Source organism: Oryzias melastigma, linkage group LG4 (assembly GCF_002922805.2).
Source record: "Oryzias melastigma strain HK-1 linkage group LG4, ASM292280v2, whole genome shotgun sequence".
Lineage (NCBI taxonomy): Eukaryota > Metazoa > Chordata > Actinopteri > Beloniformes > Adrianichthyidae > Oryzias > Oryzias melastigma.
In genome coordinates this window covers 17,286,553-17,306,336 of record NC_050515.1, presented here as the reverse complement: position 1 = coordinate 17,306,336, position 19,784 = coordinate 17,286,553, and the positions used below count along the sequence as shown (strand labels likewise).

Below are 19,784 nucleotides of genomic sequence, written 5' to 3'. Positions count from 1 at the left end.
CTAATGCAAATTATGACTTACAGTATCAGATGTAAATCTGAAGAAGCCTCTGACTGAATGGACTTCACTCAAATACATTGTGTATGGAGTTCTTTGCATAAAGTTGGACACCTCATGCAAAATATTTTTACCAGTGAGCGCTTGAGGTTCCAGCTTTACCCTTCACAGAAATGCCTGTTTTTTTTTCCTATTATTTCTAACTCTGCTGCCTCATCAGATGACTGCAGAGAAAACTCCCACAAAGTGGTGAAAACTGAGCCGTTGTTTTTAAAATGAACATCTTGTCATTTCATATTATACACTACTAACACTGTTATAAAACTCTGTGCGATGCAAAAACAAGAGAATTTTATGAATGCTGACTCCACTGCCCATTCCATCTGTTTTCTGTTATGAGAAATATAAACCACGACTTCCTGCTGGAGTAAAAGCTGCATTTTTAAAGGATCTGTCAAGTAATTGCAGCAGAAAATTTATTTTTTCATGTTAAGACCACCCGCTTAAGCAGAGTGAATGTCGACAAACATTGGGTGTTTACAATCTCATTTAAATGTGAGTACTTCGGTTTGTCCTCCCTTCCCTCAAATGACCTCTTTCTCTCAATCCCTCCATCTCCTGAATCCTGGCAAACGGAGTGGGAGCGAAGGGTGAATTAATAAAGGACCAAAAGTAGAGCACAACTCCCTGAGGTCCGCCTTTTCTGGGACCCACACACATTAGCCAGACATTGAGATACACACAATATCAGAATAATAAAATTTTTGCACACACACAAAGGTATGCAATTTAGTTGCAACCACAGGATGCAGAAGGATAACAGCATGGAAGTTTGAGCAATGAGAAGACAAAGGGAATTGGGCGGAGGAAAAGAAAAGGCAAGAACGAGAAGATAAATGATAGTTAAAATGTCTGATATTCTTTCAGAAACAGAATACGGTCATTTAGCTGCTTACATCAGGAAAACCTGTTAAACAATTAAATCCACTTTAGCTGAGTTAAAGGAGTCCCTCAGGAGATTCATTGTAATTCACAGCATTGTGGTGGGCAGAATAAAACACTGGGGATCAAGCCAACAACTCCACAAGTTTCCGCTGGAGTTTTGAATAGAGCGAGCTTTTCATCTCCTCACGGCATCCCCCCCTCTCTCTGTCAGGAACTTTAGTTGCTTTCTAGTGTCAACAAAAGCAAAAAGAGGAAGGGAATGAATGAACCCGACTCAATGAAATGAGCCCAGAATATTTTGGAAAATTTGGATGCACATTTCTGCTTTAAAGTCCCACTACAACCGTATTTTTTACTATTGTAAAATTGTTCCAAGTGGTCTTTTAATTATGGTTATTTTAGCCTAAATCAAAAAAGCCTGTCGTTTTTTTAACATATTTTCTGTAGAGCTGCAGAAGCTTATTAGAAATTCACCTCATTGATATATCAACATCCCAAAAGCCCAAGCTAACATTAGCGTAGCAATATCAGCAAGCTATATTGGAGCTTTGGAGCCTTACAGTTTTGTCCGAATCCACATTTTTCACCTACCCTTCCGTCTTCTCCCTACCCCTCCTATTGAAGGGGCATTTGAAGGGAAAAGGGTGTCCGGAATAGTTTTTTAAGGGTAGAGCGAAGATACTTTGAGTTCTGTATCCCTCCGCTGGTAGGTAGAGTTTACATTCATATGTAAGTAATGACTTTTTGTTTTAGCGTGACTTTTTTAAAGTTATTAAACCAATGTTGTTATGTATTTCTGAGCGTTAGCAGCTCCGCGCTAACATAGTTGACGGGCAACTATTGATGACGTCATCAAGTGGGAGTGACGTCTAAATTTGAAGACACTAGTTTCCATAACTCATGTAGGAGTAAGGCTGAGCCGAACATTTAGATATATATTGATACATTTGTCTGCAAGTAGAGGGTTTAGTATTGAAGCGCAGCAGGGAAACTTTAGCCCGCTCATCTGAGTTGCTGCATCCCAAACCTGAACTTCTTCTGACCGCTGGTTTTCATCTACTCCTGATCCCTCACAATTTGAATAAAAAATACACAGAAATGCAGTTTTAATCTTAAATTAATTCATATGTCTTCCATGAAAAAGATGCTACAGGAACTTGTTAAAAACACCAAAAACGTTATTTTCATTGGAGTGGGACTTTAAAGATTTGACTGAATCAGTTCATTGCAGATGTTCCTGTTTCTAACCCATTTAAGCTGTCTGTCAAGGATAATATGTTGATCTCTGAAGTGATCTAAAGTTTAATTAATTTTCTTGTTCTAATCAGATCCTCAAAGCCTCACACGTCCCTTATCTGCTTGATAATCAATTCATGTTTTCTAGCAGCTTTTCAGGATTATACTTTTTTTTTCTTCTTAAAAAAGGAGACTTTCCTTAATCGCCATCTAAAAGCAGAATTTTGCATGCAGCTCCACAATAGAAACAATAATAAATGAGTATCAATGTGGTTAAAAACGGGCAGAAAATTGACTGTTAAAATTGAAACGTCACCATCCTGTGGAGAAAAAAAACTTAAACCAGAGAGGTAAAAAAAAAAAAAAAAAAAAGAGAGAGCAAACATCAAAAACGCACACGTTTGAAAAGTGCGATGGAGAGACAAAAGCCTAAAACAAAATGTACAACAAAGAGAGATGCAATATAAAAGTGAAAAAGCAACAAAAAAAATACGGAGCTAGAAGCTACAAGAAGAAAGAAAGAAAAAGAAAGAGAGCCTCTTGCAGAAGCCCAGGGGGTATCCTGATATCCCAGAATGCTGTGCTCTAACCTACTTTGGTATTTCTGTTTCTGTCTTTGTCTCTGCGGTGTTCTGAGTGGGCTATAGCTTTCTCATACACACCAGATCTGAACGAGTTTGTGAGCAAGAGTGTCTTCTGATATTTGTGTGTAATTATTGTGGAGCCCAAACAAACAGGATCCCGTGTGTGTGAGGGTGCAGGGTGTGGACACACATTTGCTGACCTTCCTTAGTGTTCGAATGTGTTGTCAAATAATTTGTTTGCATGTTTCTGTGTTGTCATTAATAGAAGTGTGTACTTGAGGGTGAATGGCTGTGTATGCAAGAATGTGTTTGCATGTTGTCCATGAGTGGGTTGCCCAACAACCAGCTCAGCAACACTCTGTTACCATGGAAACTAATAGGACAGTGAAGACGAGTATCTATCTATCCATCTATACCTCTTTTGGTGTCAAATCATCTTTCCCTTCATTTTTACAGACATGAATATACTTTTTTGCTTAATGCACATGTTTAGCAGATTTTCTTGCTTTGAGTCTTCATTTTTGTCCTATTTCACCACCTTTTAGCTGCTGGGCAAACGACCCTTTTAAGGGCAACTTCATAACTCTACTGACTGACTGATTCTGGGATACAACCAAACCATTATCACTCCACCACCATGTTTGTAAGTTAGTTTTCGGTGTATGGGAGGAGCTCTTAATTAACACAACAGGACACTTTAACATTATGTCATAACTTTTGTTCTGTTCGTTTTGTGTTTTTAAGGGAATCAAATTTGCTAACTGAAACTGTGCTGCTACTTTTTATAACCCAGTTTAAATTGTTTTTGTTTTTTATATTTTTTCATCTATGTTTCTCTCATTCTTTCTTTTCTTTTTTTTTGCTGCTGTTAATTGCTGCTATCCAAAACTATCAAACAAAAAACAGTCAAATTAACTTTAAAAGCTCTGAAGAAAATTGTTTTTTTCTCCAGGGTTAAAGAGAAAATTGCATTTTTTTATTGGCAACCTTTCAAATAAGCAATACTTGTACAGTCTTGATCAATGACTGCTGTCAAGATGCAAGATGAGGTCTATCAGATTTATTTGATTAAAATCTGCAGAATTACAATAAGAGTAAAAGAGCCCATTGTGACGGAGATGTTTAGCTTTTGAGGTTTTGCCTCTTTCATGAGATTTACTGTCTGACTTTAAAATGAACTTTTTATAAACTCAAGAAGGATAGGAAACTGTCACTGCGATATCGTCACATGTGAACCCATCATGCACATAAATTGTCTCTTTTTATGTAGTCAAACTTTTTGTTTTCTGAGGTGTTTTTGGTGATGCTCACACTAAGAGTTAGACAATTACGCAAACTGCACCAAAATGCTACTCAGTCCATAATTACCATGAAAACAAAGGAATAATAGCAGGTTTAGGACATGAAACCAACTATAAAAAGACCTACATCTGTGTACAAGCACACAAAAGCTGAATCTAAAGTAATAATTATTTTTGCCCACATATTTGGTCAAGTAATACTAAGTAATTGCTTTTTGTTTTTTTGGTTGTACTGTAAAAGGTTGGCTAACAGACAACTTCAAGTAAACATTTTTTAATATTTTTAGGTAAAAATGTTTTATTTGAACATAAACAATCAAAACTATATATGTTTAGGTTACTAGTTCAAAAAATATTTTATATCTCTTGATTTTTATTGCTTTCATTTTGCAATTAATGTATCTAACTCTTCAGATAATCATTGTTTTGTATGCTATTGAGATTAAAATAATCCCTCATTGAAATGTTATCCAAAAAGTGAAGGTAACTTTATTTAGGGCTCCTGATAGAGAATCCATAAGGAGATCCACACTTGTGGCATGCAGCGCTGGAATCAGGGCTCCACCTGCTGCATGCGCCGCAGCACAGGCACAGTTAAACTCACTTTTTTTGGGATTAAATTTGCAAATCTCTAGGATCTTACCCAATTTATTCATTAAAAAAATGACCATAAAAAACTAAAACCCTAATCTAATCCTAATTTGAACCATGAAAACAAGCATTGAAAAGGTTCAGATCAAACACAACACACATGCAGCAGCGAGCGCTCTCCGCCTCCTGCCTTACATAACAAGACGCTGGTTTTCTGAGGGGTCAACACTCTGCAAACCTCGCGATGAAGTGATACACGCACTATGTTTGAAGTCTTCTGTTTGTCAAAATCTTCACACTTTTGAAGTACATCCACAATCCCAACAACGACTGTGCAAATCCCATGTTGAATTTGAATAAACTCATCTGGGCTGTAATCATTCATGACTTCACATGAAGATCAGGAGCTGCACGTTTAATATTCACACTCAAATTCTGCTTGTTTTCATAAATTTCTGATAAACTCTTAGCTGAACATTTTTTATTAGAAAAGCTAAAAGTATTTTTTTCATGGTCTTAATTCCTGCAGTTTGTTTTTTATTGTCTGTTTCTGGTCAAAAATGCAAGAAAACTTCAATGTGTATATCTTTTATTGATCTTTTATTGTCTTTTTTTTACTCTGAAATGGAAGGATTGTATTAATCCACACCTAGAATTAGTTTATACCTGGACTAAATTTTTCACTAAACTTTTTATGAATAAATGTAGCCGTTTTTTATACCCATTTTTTTTTTTTTTTTTTTAAGATGCACTTCTGTTTACTATAGAAATTGATTATTCTCCAACATGGCTTCTGCAGAAGTTCCAATAAATGTGCCAGGACTGCCCGAGGACAGAAAAACCAGATGACAAACTAAGAAGAAAAAAAAAAAACATTGAGTGGTTCCACTCTTCTGTCCAGTTTATTCCAAATCAGCAGAATGAGGTCTAGAGACAATGCTAAGGCACTTAATGCTTTTTTTTTTTGGTATGTCATTTAGTTCTTCCATCCTCAGGCAGTCCTGACATTATAAAATAATGTTTTGGATCATTATCTTGTTGTAGGATGAACCCCTGACCAACTTGGCGTATACTACAAGAAACTGGATATCGCTGCAGTTGTGTTAATGTAGGATACTGCTTATTCTGTACTTCACCCTAAGTCTAGCAAAACAGACCCATACCATCACACTTTCTCCTCCATGTACTTGATGCCACCATCATTTTACTTTTTTTTTTTGTACGTCTTGTCCAGCAGCTTACCCAACTCTCTGGCAGTTTTTTTAGTGTTAAAACCAGAGTTTTCTTCATTTTTTGACACACATGGTGTGCATTTATTTAAACTTCAATTGTATTTATTTGTGTTTTAATTGGTTATTATATAATATTATATTTTTCTTTTTAAATTTTGTATCAAACAGAAAAGGGAGGGAGTGAGAAAAAAGTGTGTAAAATGCAGGAGTCTCACAGAATGAGATATAAAATGATGGAGATCGAAAAAGTAGCAGCAGATGCTGTTTGAGTTTGTCATCATTGCTGACACATGGAAATATTTACAAAAGAGAGGATTTAAAGCTAGAAACATCCCTTTGAACCTAAATGAAACTCATTTAACAATTAAATGCACAAACCATCGTGCACATTTCTATGCAGATATACATATTACAAATGGTTCTGCTTGTAAAAATTACATCGATGTTAAGAAAAGTGGACAATAAAGTGGAATCTGGACCCCCTGCCACCCACACAGAGCTAAAAGCAGACAGACCAGCAACAATGGCAGTAAGGGCTCCCCAGATTCCCAATACAGGTGAAGCAGATCACCTCCGGACAAACCAACACCAGCCACTCAGACGGGTCACCAGCTCAGGTCACCAACATCCAAAACAGACAAACAGAGAAGAGACGATGGAAGAGGGTCAAGACGATGGAATCAACACAAGGTTTTTCAGATATGAACTTTTGTTGGAACAACATCGAGATATAGCCTTTTATAAATGCAAAAGATTTTTTGTTTAGAATACCGTAAAGAAATTTATATATATATATATTATTTCTTCACCCAGATGTACACATTGCAGTATTTAAATTTTTTTTTTCACATTTTTTCTTAGTAATTAAAAAGTTTCTTCGACAAAAATCATGCCAAAAAACTGAAACCTTGACAAATGAAAGTAAAGTATTTAAGCGTTTCTTCACAAATTCACTGGGTTTATTCCAGACAGAATTTGTTATAGATAATAATGCAGTTTTTCACAAAATGGCACAATTAGTAAAACTTCTGCAGAATCCCTTTCACAGAGCATAAACAATTATTTAAGCATTCAGAAAAGCAACTGAAAAACAATCTTATATTTTCGTTTGGCATTGTAATAGTATTGCATGTCAAAGGCTTAATAGTATATCCTGTTTTGTGGATTATTAATGATAATTTCTTTGCTTAACAAGTACTGTCCTAGACAAAATAATTCCTTTATTTATACAAACCATATTCACTGAAACAGTGAACCACATTCATAGCAGCAATTAGATGTTTCATTACAGCTGATGCTGAATGGAGCAGACAGCAGATGGTATCTCTCTGTGGACTGGCTGCTACGGAAAGATTCTCTTATACGTAATGACCTTCCTCTACTCTTTTAAAACACATAACTGTGCATTTACAGTAACACAAAATGAAGGATACTTGTTTTCTAGACCTCCTTGATCCAGGATGTTGGGCCAACAAGTACAGATTTTGGGGTCAAAAACATTGTTTCGTCAGAAGAACAAATCATTCTGAATGAGGGTATGCATGTACATTGACTCCACTACCAGGATAATGCTTTGTGTCCCGACTTCTATGGTTAGGGTCATATTCCTTTCCCGTCAGTTTTTTTTAATCCTCCCCATTTATTTGGATAATGGCTGGGGAGGCTTCCAGATGACTCATTTTCACACTGGATTGAAGCAAACACTAATGGATTCACATTTATGAGCGATAACTTAGTTGGATTGGCTTCTGGTGATGAAGGGAAAGTGACGTTGAGGAAAACAACACTGGGCATAGGATGTGTCAGGGCGGTGTGCGTGTTGCGACCATCACCAAATAGTCTGGGGGTGGGGGGGTGAAATCCTCTCTCTGGATCTCTGAGAGTGTGTCCATGGGCATCCTGTGTGTGGGGGCGGACAGTGAAGCTGAGTTGTCACGTTGGGCAGAACATATCTGCATATTCAAAAGCAAGCATCCACGAGCCTTAACGCACTCAGGTGAGTATAAGTCCAGATTTAACTCGCAAAATAAATACTATTAAGAGACAACAACGACTCGGTGCTGAGGAGAACAGCAGGAGGCTGCGAGGGCGACAAGAGATAAACGGAGGGAGCGAGAGGAAAGGCGCAACGGCGGAATGAGAGAGAGATAGAGGAAGAGAAAGAGTGGTAGGCAGGAGACTCTGTGTGGGTTGACTTTTTTTTTTCCTCGCGGGTGCTATGGTAACCTACAGAGCTGCAGCTCATCAGAGGAGAGGAGCGCAAGAAATGAAGATAAAAAGGTAGGAAGGGGGAGACGCAAAGAGGAAAACTAAAATAACACAGTCTGTTCATGAAACTGTCACTAAAGTTATGCATTATCTCATTCTTGGGGACGCCTCTGTAGCAAATAGCTGAAAAATTATTTTACGGTCCATCTTTCAAAAGGAATTTATGCATCAATATTTCCAAAAGGTCGCCGTTTTTGAGCTCTCCATACGTGTAAAAGGCGTGGCCATTGAATACACATTGTAAATTAAACCAGGTGGAACTTTGTCCAATCAGGGACTCGGATTTGGTATTGATAAAGAGATGGCATCCAATTTAATTCAAATAAGTCCATTGAAAGGGCATTTGAAGGTGTAGTGTTGTCCTAATTGTTTTTTATTAGTGCTGTCATGCGATTAATTTTATTGTAAGATTAATTTATTGTTAATAAATTAATTAAATTAATCTATTTTTAAACACAATTATTTTCAATCTAATATTTGCTGTAAAAAAACCTAACTTTGAGATATGTCTTTTTTATTATTCAAGACACTGTAGCACATTAAGTGAGCAAATTACAACAAATAAATGAAATATTAAGTTTTCCTGATGTAACAATTCGGTCCAGAGAGCTCAAAATTAACAAATAAAAACAGTAGGAAAACCTGTCCTTAGCAATGAAAAAAATATTGATCACAAAATACTTATTAATACCATATTACATATATTGACATTTGTTATTCTGAAGTTTTCCTTCCCATGCAGCATCAGCCCTCCATGTACCCCATTAATTTATGACAACGATTGCCCGTCAGGCTCATAAACAGTCAATGGTCAGGCATCCTCTCTTACATAATAGATAATAGGTGTGGCCTTTTGAGCTTGTTTTTGTATTTCTGTTAAAAAATGACAAAATTGCTCATTGGCAAGATCACAGCAGCAACCTGGCGCATGCCATGTACACAGCAAGACGTACCATAGTGGGAGCAATGTGAGAAGCAATTTCAGCTGAGTTTAAAAAAAACATTCATGCAAGTAAATAGTAAATAGTTGTAGCTTGCTTTTTATATTTGAGAACACAACAATAGTTAAAACAAGATTTAAATGAATTTTAAAAATAATAAGCTAATTTGTCTAATTAATCACGATTAACGTAATAATTTGACACCCCTAGTTTTTTTTAATATGGCACCTCGAAAAAACACATTTCTACATGTGGGTGCGTTCTGAAGAACAAACGTCTATATTTAAATGTAAGTAATGACTTTAGATGGTGTTACATGCTAACGTAGACGACTGGCTACTATTGATGATGTCACTAAGCTGTAGTAATATCCACATTTGAAAATACAATTTTTTTCCATATCTCTTCACTTGGAGGGACAAATGGGACAAAGACAGAAGCAATCGGGGTAGGGAAGCAATTTGGATTGATTGCAAGATTTGCACCGCTTCAACATTTTGCAACAAGTTTCTTCCAACTGCATGTGACAGACATGCACTAGCAGCAAATGAAAAAGGAGAGAAGCCCCTCCCTGCTTGTCCAGTGTGAACACCGTGTGCTGAATGTGCATACAAGAAGCTGAGTTAAGCACTTCCCATGCCCGCTATGAGCGTAGCGTGACACATGAACCTTGTATTTGACATTAATAATGAAGCATCAACAGGGTGTGGCCTTTTTATGGAAAAGTGGTAGACAAATCCTACATTCCAGCCTAACAGGTTGTGTTCCAACAGCCTTCTGGGGTGACCAACATGCAGTTTGACGATATTTGGACAGCCAAGTTCATTACTACAGTGGGTGATGCCACTGTTGACCAAGATGACTACTGTCACAAAGCCAAAAAAAGCGGTTTCAACTGAGCTCAAAACAACACAATGTGACCCACCAGTCCATCCATCAATGCAAACAGTCATTGTGTTCAAGCTGAAAAGCTTTGCCACAATAGTTTCAACTAGCGTCGGTTCCCACTTCTTTCTAAAATTAAGTCACATTGCTGAGTAAAAAGAGAATCAATTTATATAAATTAGCTATTTCACTTATTTCGGTCCATTAAAATGAAAAAAAGTGTTAAGTTTTAAATACAGGTGACCCTTTTGAATGTTTAAGGAGGTCAGAGTTTAAAACAATTCAATCTGATATTTTGAAGATTATTTCTAGTTTTATTTAGAGTTTATTTTTACCCCCTTCTGAGAGCAATTTACCACCAAGCCTCATTAGAAAAACATAATGGCTGGCATTAGAGAAAATCAACTCGGTTAATGTTAGAAATCCTGTTTACTAAGCTTCTCAAATGTTGTTTTTTCAATAAACGCTACATTTGAAACACACTGGTTTTAAAGTGTTAATGGTGTCCATAAATCCTCCATCATCCAGTATCCAGTTCTAACAGAGCTTGCTGTAAGTGGGTTTGTGTTTTGTTGGCTGATGCCACTGGATGCAGAGGCGCACACACAGAAATCAGGTGGATTTCCACCTCCGCAGATACATTTTGAGACGGATATTTAGAAGCATTTTGATGACTCGATTTTAACTGTACTGCACTGATTCTCACTTGTCAACTTGTGATCACAAGTAAAATGGAAAAAAAAAGCAGATTAGGTTCCACTTTTCACAAATATATGTGGTTGTCATGTAAGTTATTTTTAACATTTGAGTTTGTGGTTAGAGTTGTTTGAGTCCATTAAAGACGATTTCAGATGGGTTGGATTTGTCACATTTGTGGGGTATTTTGTGTCTTTATTGTCAAGTATCTGTTTCTTTTTGCAGATGTCCATTTGAATCCACAGCAAAAGCAGAATCCTTCATGCTGGAGGAGTGTTTTCCACTCTGACTCCTATACATTCAAACATGGTGGTTGACTCTAGGTAGAGCCAGGGAGATATAAAAAGTGCCCGCCTCTTTGTTCAGCAGTTATCTTAAACTTCCACTGAAGAAAGCTGGAAATAACTGATGCATTTATCTTTATCACCGTCAGGGGAGTCTTGCTTCCTTTCCCGTTATTATGTTCTCTGTGGCGTCAGCTTTAGTTCATTGTCAGCAATACATCCCCACAACTAATAAAGTGTGTGTTGCACAGATAAAAAAGAAAGTATTTGTGACACAAATTCTCCCGTTTTTTAAATCCATTTTTTATCCCAGTCAGTGCAAAAGCAGAGGCCAATGCAGCATGGTCAGACACTTTTGCTAAAATTATGGGATTTTTTTTCATCAGAACACATTAGGTTTTGCTTTTCTGTTATGTAAGCTGACAACTTCCTTTGACTGGTTATACCAGCATTACTGTTTATCAGAGAATATGTCCCAGTAGAAGTCTGTACCTTCAAGACTTTTTTTTTCCATTTTAGTTCTGTGATTCATCAGTGACTCTGGCTCCATTTCGTTGACCTATTATCAGGAAGTACAAAATATTTTAGAAGAAAAAAAAGGACATCACTTCCATTTATGTTTGTTGAGACTTGAGTCCCAACAAATCTGCCTAAAGCTGCCTTTGCTCTCTTGCAGATTCTGATCCAATCGGCAGGAAATACAAACAAAAATTCACACCTTGATTTGGTTTTGTTTGCTCTCTCACTTGGACAAAACCTCCAGGACATGTCATTTTCAGAAACACCAGAGAGTCCTTTGTGGTTTGAATCAGAGTTCCTGTGAGCTTTCACACCTGCTAAATGAGACGGACTATAAAAGAAAACCATTTCCGGTGCAGATCAAATAGGCCAATGTGAAAGAATTGTAAGAGTCAATAACAGTGGAGATTTTTTCCTAGTGTGAAAAGGTGGGAAGGGAGTAATGTTTTTTGTCTTTAAAAAGGTTTTTATGGGATTTTTGCAAGAGGCTGAGTTTGTTTTTTTGGTATTTTCAATTTTACTTCGAAGGTGCTAACGTTCACATGAAGGTTTTGATATACTTGCAAGTGAACCTTGTTGCATTTCACCTACTGTGAGAATATACAGCAGCAAAAGTAACAAAAACATATTAATAAGAATAAAAAGCAGGTAATTAGTTAAAAAAATTAGAATAATATGCCACTTTAGAAAAAAAATAATAATAACAATGAGATGGTCTCTTTTATTCTATCCAGTTCAGAGCTTGTTATAGTAATATTTCCCCTAAAAGGAGCAGGTGTTGTAAACTGTTTGACCTTTTCAGCTAATTTGGTCCACTTGTGGGTGAAAGCAAACATTAAAGTTGTTCCTCCACTTATTTGATTTTGCTGAAGTGTCACAGCATGAAAGGACACCATGCACCAGAAAAGCAAAATATGAACCAACTAAAATAAATGAAAACAAAACAGTAGAAACCCAAGGCAGATAAAGTTTAAAACATTTCACATGCATGAACCCTTCAAATCCAGAAATTATACAGAAAAAACACGGAATTTTTAGGTGAAAATGTGTGTTTATCCACATTGATTATAAACTGTCTTAATCTTTTATAACTGATTGAATTGTCACTTGGCGGAAAATACATTTGGAAACATGTCATTTAAATTAAATGTTCCATTCAAATTGTTTTAGAGACAGCAGACTCAAACATCTTTTACTGTTGGAACATGACACGCTTGGTCTTTCTCACATCTCTCCTCCTTTGTCTCCTTCGTTCTCTGCCCATTTCTCACTGTTTCATAATCCAGCTGAGAATGATGCAACTGTCCAGTAACTGCAGACTCCGGCATTTATGCACAGCCTGTCTATATACATGAACAGTATTTCATGTGAACTTAATTCAGTTTCAGTCATGATTAGAACAAAACTGCAGCATTTTCTTTACATTTTTAGAACACATCCTCCTTTATTACCTCCACATAATGGTGACGACTTGTCAGGTAAACAGATGCTCTGTTGCTCGGCGCTGTTTGAAAAGGGCTAAACGTTTCCAGAGGTCATCATTCAGCGTTACACACAAAGCGAGAACACATCATTTGCTGTCCAACAAGAGAGCTCTAAAGCAGGTAAGCCCTTTAAACAGAGTCACTGACACTCCTAAAAGTGATGGAGTACCTGCTTTTCCATCAAGAGCTGAAAAGAATTCCTGTTAAACAAAAGTAGTGTGATAGGGACCCGGATACCAACAGCAGCACCATAAAAGACAACCATCAGTAATGTCAATTTTGAAATTTGAAAATGCATTATGATTAATCATTTAAAACACTTCCTATATATGAATTTGAATTCCAATCAATGTGTTTTATACAATAGTAAGTGAATAAACTACATTTTTATGGTGGCAAAAGTGCTGTGGTGCTAAAGGAAAAGCCAGAAAAAAGTTATCTTTCATCACACATTAATGCTAATAGTGCCTGCAATTTGAACAGGTGCATTATGAGTGACAAATGCAAACTTTGATTATTTATGCTGAAGTTTATGTTTGATTAAAAAAATAATTATTGCTTAAAGAAAGTTTATTGCAGTTTTTAAATGTCTAAATATAATAAAATAAATGCTTGAAAGAAAAGTATTTCTGTGAGTACGTTGTGCTCAGGGACCCAAGAGGCAATGGTTTACGACGGTCCTTTGCCATATTATGGTTCACCTATGCAGTCTTCCTGTTGTGTGGATTTTTTTGGTGCAATTTAACTTTTTTTTTTTTTCCTACAGCACATTGTGTTCTGCTTTTTGATTGGCTGTCAACATTGTTAATCAATCTCCTCTATGCTTTATCTTCTGTACAGAATGTCAGTCACCCTGTTTGCCAAATATAAATCTCAATTTAAATATCCAATAAATAAACCTCCATAAAAATATCCAATGAAGTCATAAATAAATAAATAATAAATCTCCAATAAACTTCCAATCACGAGCAGATCTTTAATTTTCGTTCTATAATATTGTACTCATTTCTCTAGGAATGATTAAACTTTGAGAGTTCAAGAAAAAAAAAGTGAAAATGTTGATGCTTTACTGAGAAAAGAGTGTATTGTGTGTAGTAAGGGTTTTTACAGCCATATAACATCCGTAATCCTACTTTGTGGATTTCACCTGTTACAGGTCACATATACCCCTGCACTAAAAGAGGGAACGCCGCACTTCCAGTTTGAATTACATTTTTAAAATTTAAGTATTTGGAAGCAGGACAGTTCACCAAGTAACCTCTAGGTGGCCCCATGCACATATTCACCTCATTCACTTTAATGCAGGTCTTGACACCTGGTGTCCAACAGGTTTTCCAACCATCCTGCCATTGAAGCTCCCAACAAAACACAGGATTTCAGGCTGGCCCTCAAGGCCTGGGCTTTGACACCTCTGCCTCAATGTGAAACATTTTAGAACATCTTCAAATAGTTTTATTATCCAGAACATGTTTCCTTACATTCATTGTCACATTTTATTTTACATTTGAGACAAGAGTTAGCTTGGCAAGGTTGCAGAATTTTTATTGGCAAGCACTTCGTATGGGTTAAACCAACAACTGTCATAATTTTTGCCAATTTTCAAACACTTACAGTCTATGCACATTGAAGGAAAGGCCTCACACGCAGCGCTAGTAATGCATAGAAATGTTGACAAGTTGTCCCTCTCTTCTGAGTCATACCTAACATGTCTCTGATCTCCTTTAAATCACTAAAACTTCCCCACATTTTATTATCGGAAATTCTAAACCTGACAGTCCTCCAAGAAAGATAGGAAAATTGTTGCAATTTTCCCCTGAAACAAGCGCAATTTTTCACATCTTCAGTGATAACTGAGATTACTTTTTACCTGTGTGAGATTTTATCATGTCACATTTATTCTTGGAGCTCTATTTTCTTTGCAAATGATAAACTGCCAGCTTTGCTTAAGTTAAAGACTGATGCTGTGATGGACAATGTAGACATTTAAGAAAAAAATGGTACAAGCAACAGTTTATGGCTGCTGTCCTCGTCAGGATTCTGTTGCTCAGTGTGAAGCAATAGAGCTCAATATACTCAATAGTCTAATCCAGAAATAAAAGACTTAATATGGTAAAGTTAAAGTTAAAGTCCCACTATTTGTCACACACCTAGGTGTGTGAAATTTGTTCTCCACATTTGACCCATCCCCTGGGGGAGTGGTGAGCTGCAGACACAGCCGTGCTCGGGAACCATTTGGTGGTTTAACCCCCCAATCCAACCCTTTAATGCTGAGTGTCAAGCAGGGCGGCACTGGGTCCCATTTTTACAGTCTTTGGTATGACTCGGCCAGGATTTGAACCCACGACCTTCCAGTCTCCAATCAAAACATGATAACTGATCATCAGTAATGGGTTTAGTTAAGAGTAACTTTTCATGGAATTGAAATAAACAAATTTAGTTCCATGTTTTTTAATGCTTTTTGACAGACTGGTGACCAGTTCAGGGTCACCAAGGGTTACTCCGATACTTTCTTCTTAATATATTCTTTCTAATACAAATTGTTTAAAGATATTCTTTCTTTATTGCAAATTATTCAATTCAGGAGCGGTGGCCAAAGTGCAGCGGTAGGGCAATCGACCTCTGGTTTGAAGATCTCAGGTCTGGTTCCCACCTTGCCCATCTATGTGTCGCAGTGCCCTTGGGCAAGATACTGAACCCCACGTTGCCTCTGGTAGCAATGTGATGGCACCAGTGTTTGGCAGTGGAGCCGCCAACAGAGTGTGAATGTGTGAAAGTGTCTTGGACCTTCAAGGAAGATAGAAAAGCACTATACAAGTGTACGGCATTTACCATCATCAAAGCTAAAGCTCCCACACTCATGAATGTACCAAACCTGTTCTCAACATTTGACTCATCCATTTGATAAGAAATATTAGAGATAAAGCTCTTTAGTATGTCAAATTACAATCTCTTTATGTCATTCTGGTGTCCCGTTCATATGTGGAACATGAGTATAATCAAGCCCAATGCCAGGGATGTCCACATTTTTAGTAAAAAGAGATGAAAGCCTACTTGGCAAGTTTAAATCTATTAGCACTAACAAAACATTTTTGAGTTATTATAGGTGATAAAACTCACAGTCTCATTCTTTGTCTTTTCTATGAGTGGTTTTAGACACACAAATGGGAACTGTTCCCTATTTAATGGTCCGACAGGTCACACAGTGGTTTCAATGATATACTGGCATGTGGACTTCCTGTTGCCACTCAGACCTACACACAGTCACCGACACTCTGTCATTGCCTGATTCAACAAACCTGATAAAACATGACTCACTCCAGCCCACTTCATGGTCAGAAAATATTCCAGAGTTACTGTATCTCTGAGCTTAAGGGCATCCCAGCGAAATCTGTGGGCTCAGGTGAAATTGTGTTCCTGCAATGATGTGGGCTCAAACCTGGAATCTGGTTTGTCTCACCTCCCGTTTCCATCACTCGTCTTCCTCCCTGCACGCCGCACATATAGCCTAATGAAACAGGAACAAATCCGAGAGCTTTGCATCTGCAGTAGACAGGGCTGTAAAGATGAGATGTTTCCTCCTACGCAGGCAGGCAGACAAGCTGTAGCTCAAAAGACCCAAACACCTCCAACTGTGGGGCCTGTGAAGCCATTGTGAATCTGATTAATTCTTCAGGAGAAAGCCTTTAGTTGGAGCACATGCTGGAAAGCAGACCTAAAGTTTAAATGGTAAAAAGCTTTGCTATCATTAAAGCCAGTGATTTCTATAAACCATCCAAATATTTAAGAAGTGGATAAATTACACATGTCTCAAAACCAACAAACTGTTTATCATTTGTGTTTTTGATGGGAAATTAAAAAAAAAATGTTTTCACACTTGATCTGAACCCTCTCAGGCATCCTCAGGTGGTCGGAACAGTCAGAGGATGCTTGGTGTGAGAGCGGCCGAGCAAATAAAGTCCCCGATGGTGCCAAGCTGAGTCCTCAGGGCGAAGAGTGGCCGGCTGTCGCCTGACCCGAGGTAACTAACGGGAGTCCTGTTGACACACATGCCAGGCGCCTACAGCAGCACAAACCTTAAATCTTGGCACTTTCTTGACGCTGACGGAGCTTAGAAGTCCTCAACTTTTACTCATTTTTAGGTTGCGGCATTAAAAAAAAAAAGACGGCGGTGAAGCTTTTCTAGACTAGTGGGACACCATTATTCTGCACAGCCCTGACACAGGAGTATAGATGAAGTGTTATGTAATTAATACTCCTCCTCTTATGCAGATACAGTAGGCAAGCCTAGAAATCCTGGCCTCAGCTGTAACTGTAACCCTGCAATGACTGATAGAGTCCATGTAAATCCCTTTTGGCTTCAATATCCTCACAAAGAGAGGCAACTTCTGAGTCAGCTAAAGCACTGAGCACAACTGAATCCAGCTTTAACATGTGATCCAAGTCCCAAACTGAAGCATCCAGCACGCAGCACGCAGAAAATCTGCCTGTCAGTCTTGCCCACACAGAGAACACAGAGAGCCGGCTGCCTTATTATTCACAGTGACAGGACAGGTGACTCGTAAAGCCATGACAGACAGACAGAAGTGATGTGGGGCTTCTCTTACCAACAAATCTCCCCTCTTTGGGAATCCTTCCTGTCCTCCCCCCCTTTAGCTGGCTTCCTCCTGCGTCCCAGCTCTCATCTTTCCATTAAAGACAGCGGGAAAGGACTTTAAGGTTTTAGCATCCCACTTGCTCTTGTCTTCTCTCTCCTCTCGCAGATTCTCTCCGCTGTCTCTCGAGGGGAGCAGGAGCATCAGTGGAGCACCGCCGTGCGCTGCGCTGCAGGAGGCTGAATGTCAATCACGCAGGAAGCCTAGAACTGCTGAGCCCGCCTCACAGCCAGCCCTGATTGGTCGGCGGACGGAGAACCAGAAGTCCTTGCAGATCCACAGATGGGCACTGAGAGCTGTGGTGGGATCACGTAAAGAGCCAAACAAACGGTAGTGGATTGCAGTACTTGAGAACTCTGTTCCTCTCACTCCGACTTCAGAGCCTACTGCTTTATTTTACAGTTGCTTAGCAACAGCCTGGCATGAGTGTTGCAGAACAGGAGGAGCGGAATGGGAGAGAGAAAGGAGTTCAAGTCCTTAACTTGCTCTTTCTCTCTGTCTGTCAGAGGTGTGGATGGATGCTGAATATTTCAGCTCTGAGCAGCAGCAGCAGCAGCAGTCCATCTCAGCATCATTGATGCTGCTGCTGCTTCACTGCACCTGGAGTGTTTGTGTAAATGGATCCCTCAGGAAAACATTCAAGAAACCTTCTGGTGAAATTCTTCATTAATTGCTTTTCTTTTCTCACTTGTAATTTAGCCCAATGTGAGAAATATAGGCATTCACTTGTAGTTTTTTTTCTTTTTTTTTTTACTTTCTATTCAAGTCTGCCTATTGAGGAACAAATAAAAGAGAAGAAAATGTGGAGGAAAAATGTTTTGGAGGTTTTTATTTGTGTTTTTTACCAAATTAAAATGAGTAATTTAGTAATTGAAAATCTTGTTTTCTGTGTTTTTAACATGTTCTTGTAGCTTTATTCTGATGATTGGTCTCATACATAAAGAAAATGAATCTTTAAATTATGTTTCTGAGTATTTCTTTATTCAAATCGGTGAGGGTCAGGTCTAGACAAAAACATAAAATGTAAGGGCAACAACGACAAGCCACAAGCTCCCTGCTCCGCTCCATTCTGATGTATTCACTTTTACATGACTACATCCATGTGCGTCTTCATTTCCCTAATCTGAGCTCTAAACTGTTGGATAGCTCTGATATTGCTCCCCATTACTGTTGCACTGCTAGTGTTAGGCTGGGGGTGTTAGGGGCTGTAAGCTAGCAGGAGAGAGTGTAAACAAATGGATGAACCTGCAAACATTTCTTCACTATTGGTCACACTGAGTTTGATCTCTACACCTTATAGAGAGTTGTCAGGGTGAATGTTCTCACCAGGCCTCTACTGTTGCAGCAGTGAACCACTTGGAGAACTCACTCCTGTGTGAAATGCTCTGACAGGGCAGGAGGAAACTCTTTTTTTTTATGGGTGTAATTAAATGTATATCAATAAGAAAAAAGAAGACCTGTTTGCTCTGAATAGTTGGAAGATGTGCTTTAGCATAGCCTCCACACTTGAGATCAACAAAAAAGAAAATTTAAGGCTTAATAAAACAGAAAATAAAGAATTAGCATGAAAAGTATGACCCACTCCAACAAAAAGTTGTGTTTTTTGTGTTTTTAGCATGTTCTTGTGGCATTTTTCTCATGGAAAACGATATGAATAAAATGAAGTTTAACCCTCTTAAGCTCACTACAGCAAAGAATGGACAGATTTTTTTTGTTTAATGATAGTTACATATCAATCATGATACAATAGGGGACTTGGAAAGTTTTTGCTCACTAAAATGTTAGTTTAAGATGCAAAAATATTGTTCTGTAAAAAAAAAAAAAAAAAAGTATGGTATATAGCTGTCTCAAATTTGCCTCACGCATTTTTTACATGGCGGAACTGTATTATAAATAATTAATAATCCACCAATTTTGTATTTTTCAATACAGCAAACAGTCATTTAGAGAAAAGAATAACAATAGACGAGCTAATATCAACCTAAAGAGTTGAAAATTAGCTAAAACTTGTTCCCGCCAAAAGTGTTTCAGAGATTTCACGGAGGCAGCCATTTTGAAATGAGCAGAAAAAGGGGCTGAAAGCTAGCAGGAGAAAGTGTGAACAAAGGGATGATGGGAAGTGGGGGCGGGCCTACTCCACACCAACAGCCCTGCCCACAACGAATTAAT

The 19,784-nt window shown here is 38.0% G+C and overlaps 1 protein-coding gene across 2 annotated transcripts in view; it reads right to left on the bottom strand.

The window, feature by feature from the left end:
* Window positions 1-17,742, bottom strand: part of lrrc7 (leucine rich repeat containing 7) — a 118,057-nt gene extending 100,315 nt beyond the window's left edge. For both annotated transcript variants that reach the window (XM_024278406.2, XM_024278407.2), the window contains exon 1: window positions 17,568-17,742. The gene's annotated coding sequence lies outside the window, so the exon portion shown is untranslated. The remainder of the gene's footprint in view (window positions 1-17,567) is intronic.
* Window positions 17,743-19,784: the final 2,042 nt, after the last annotated feature.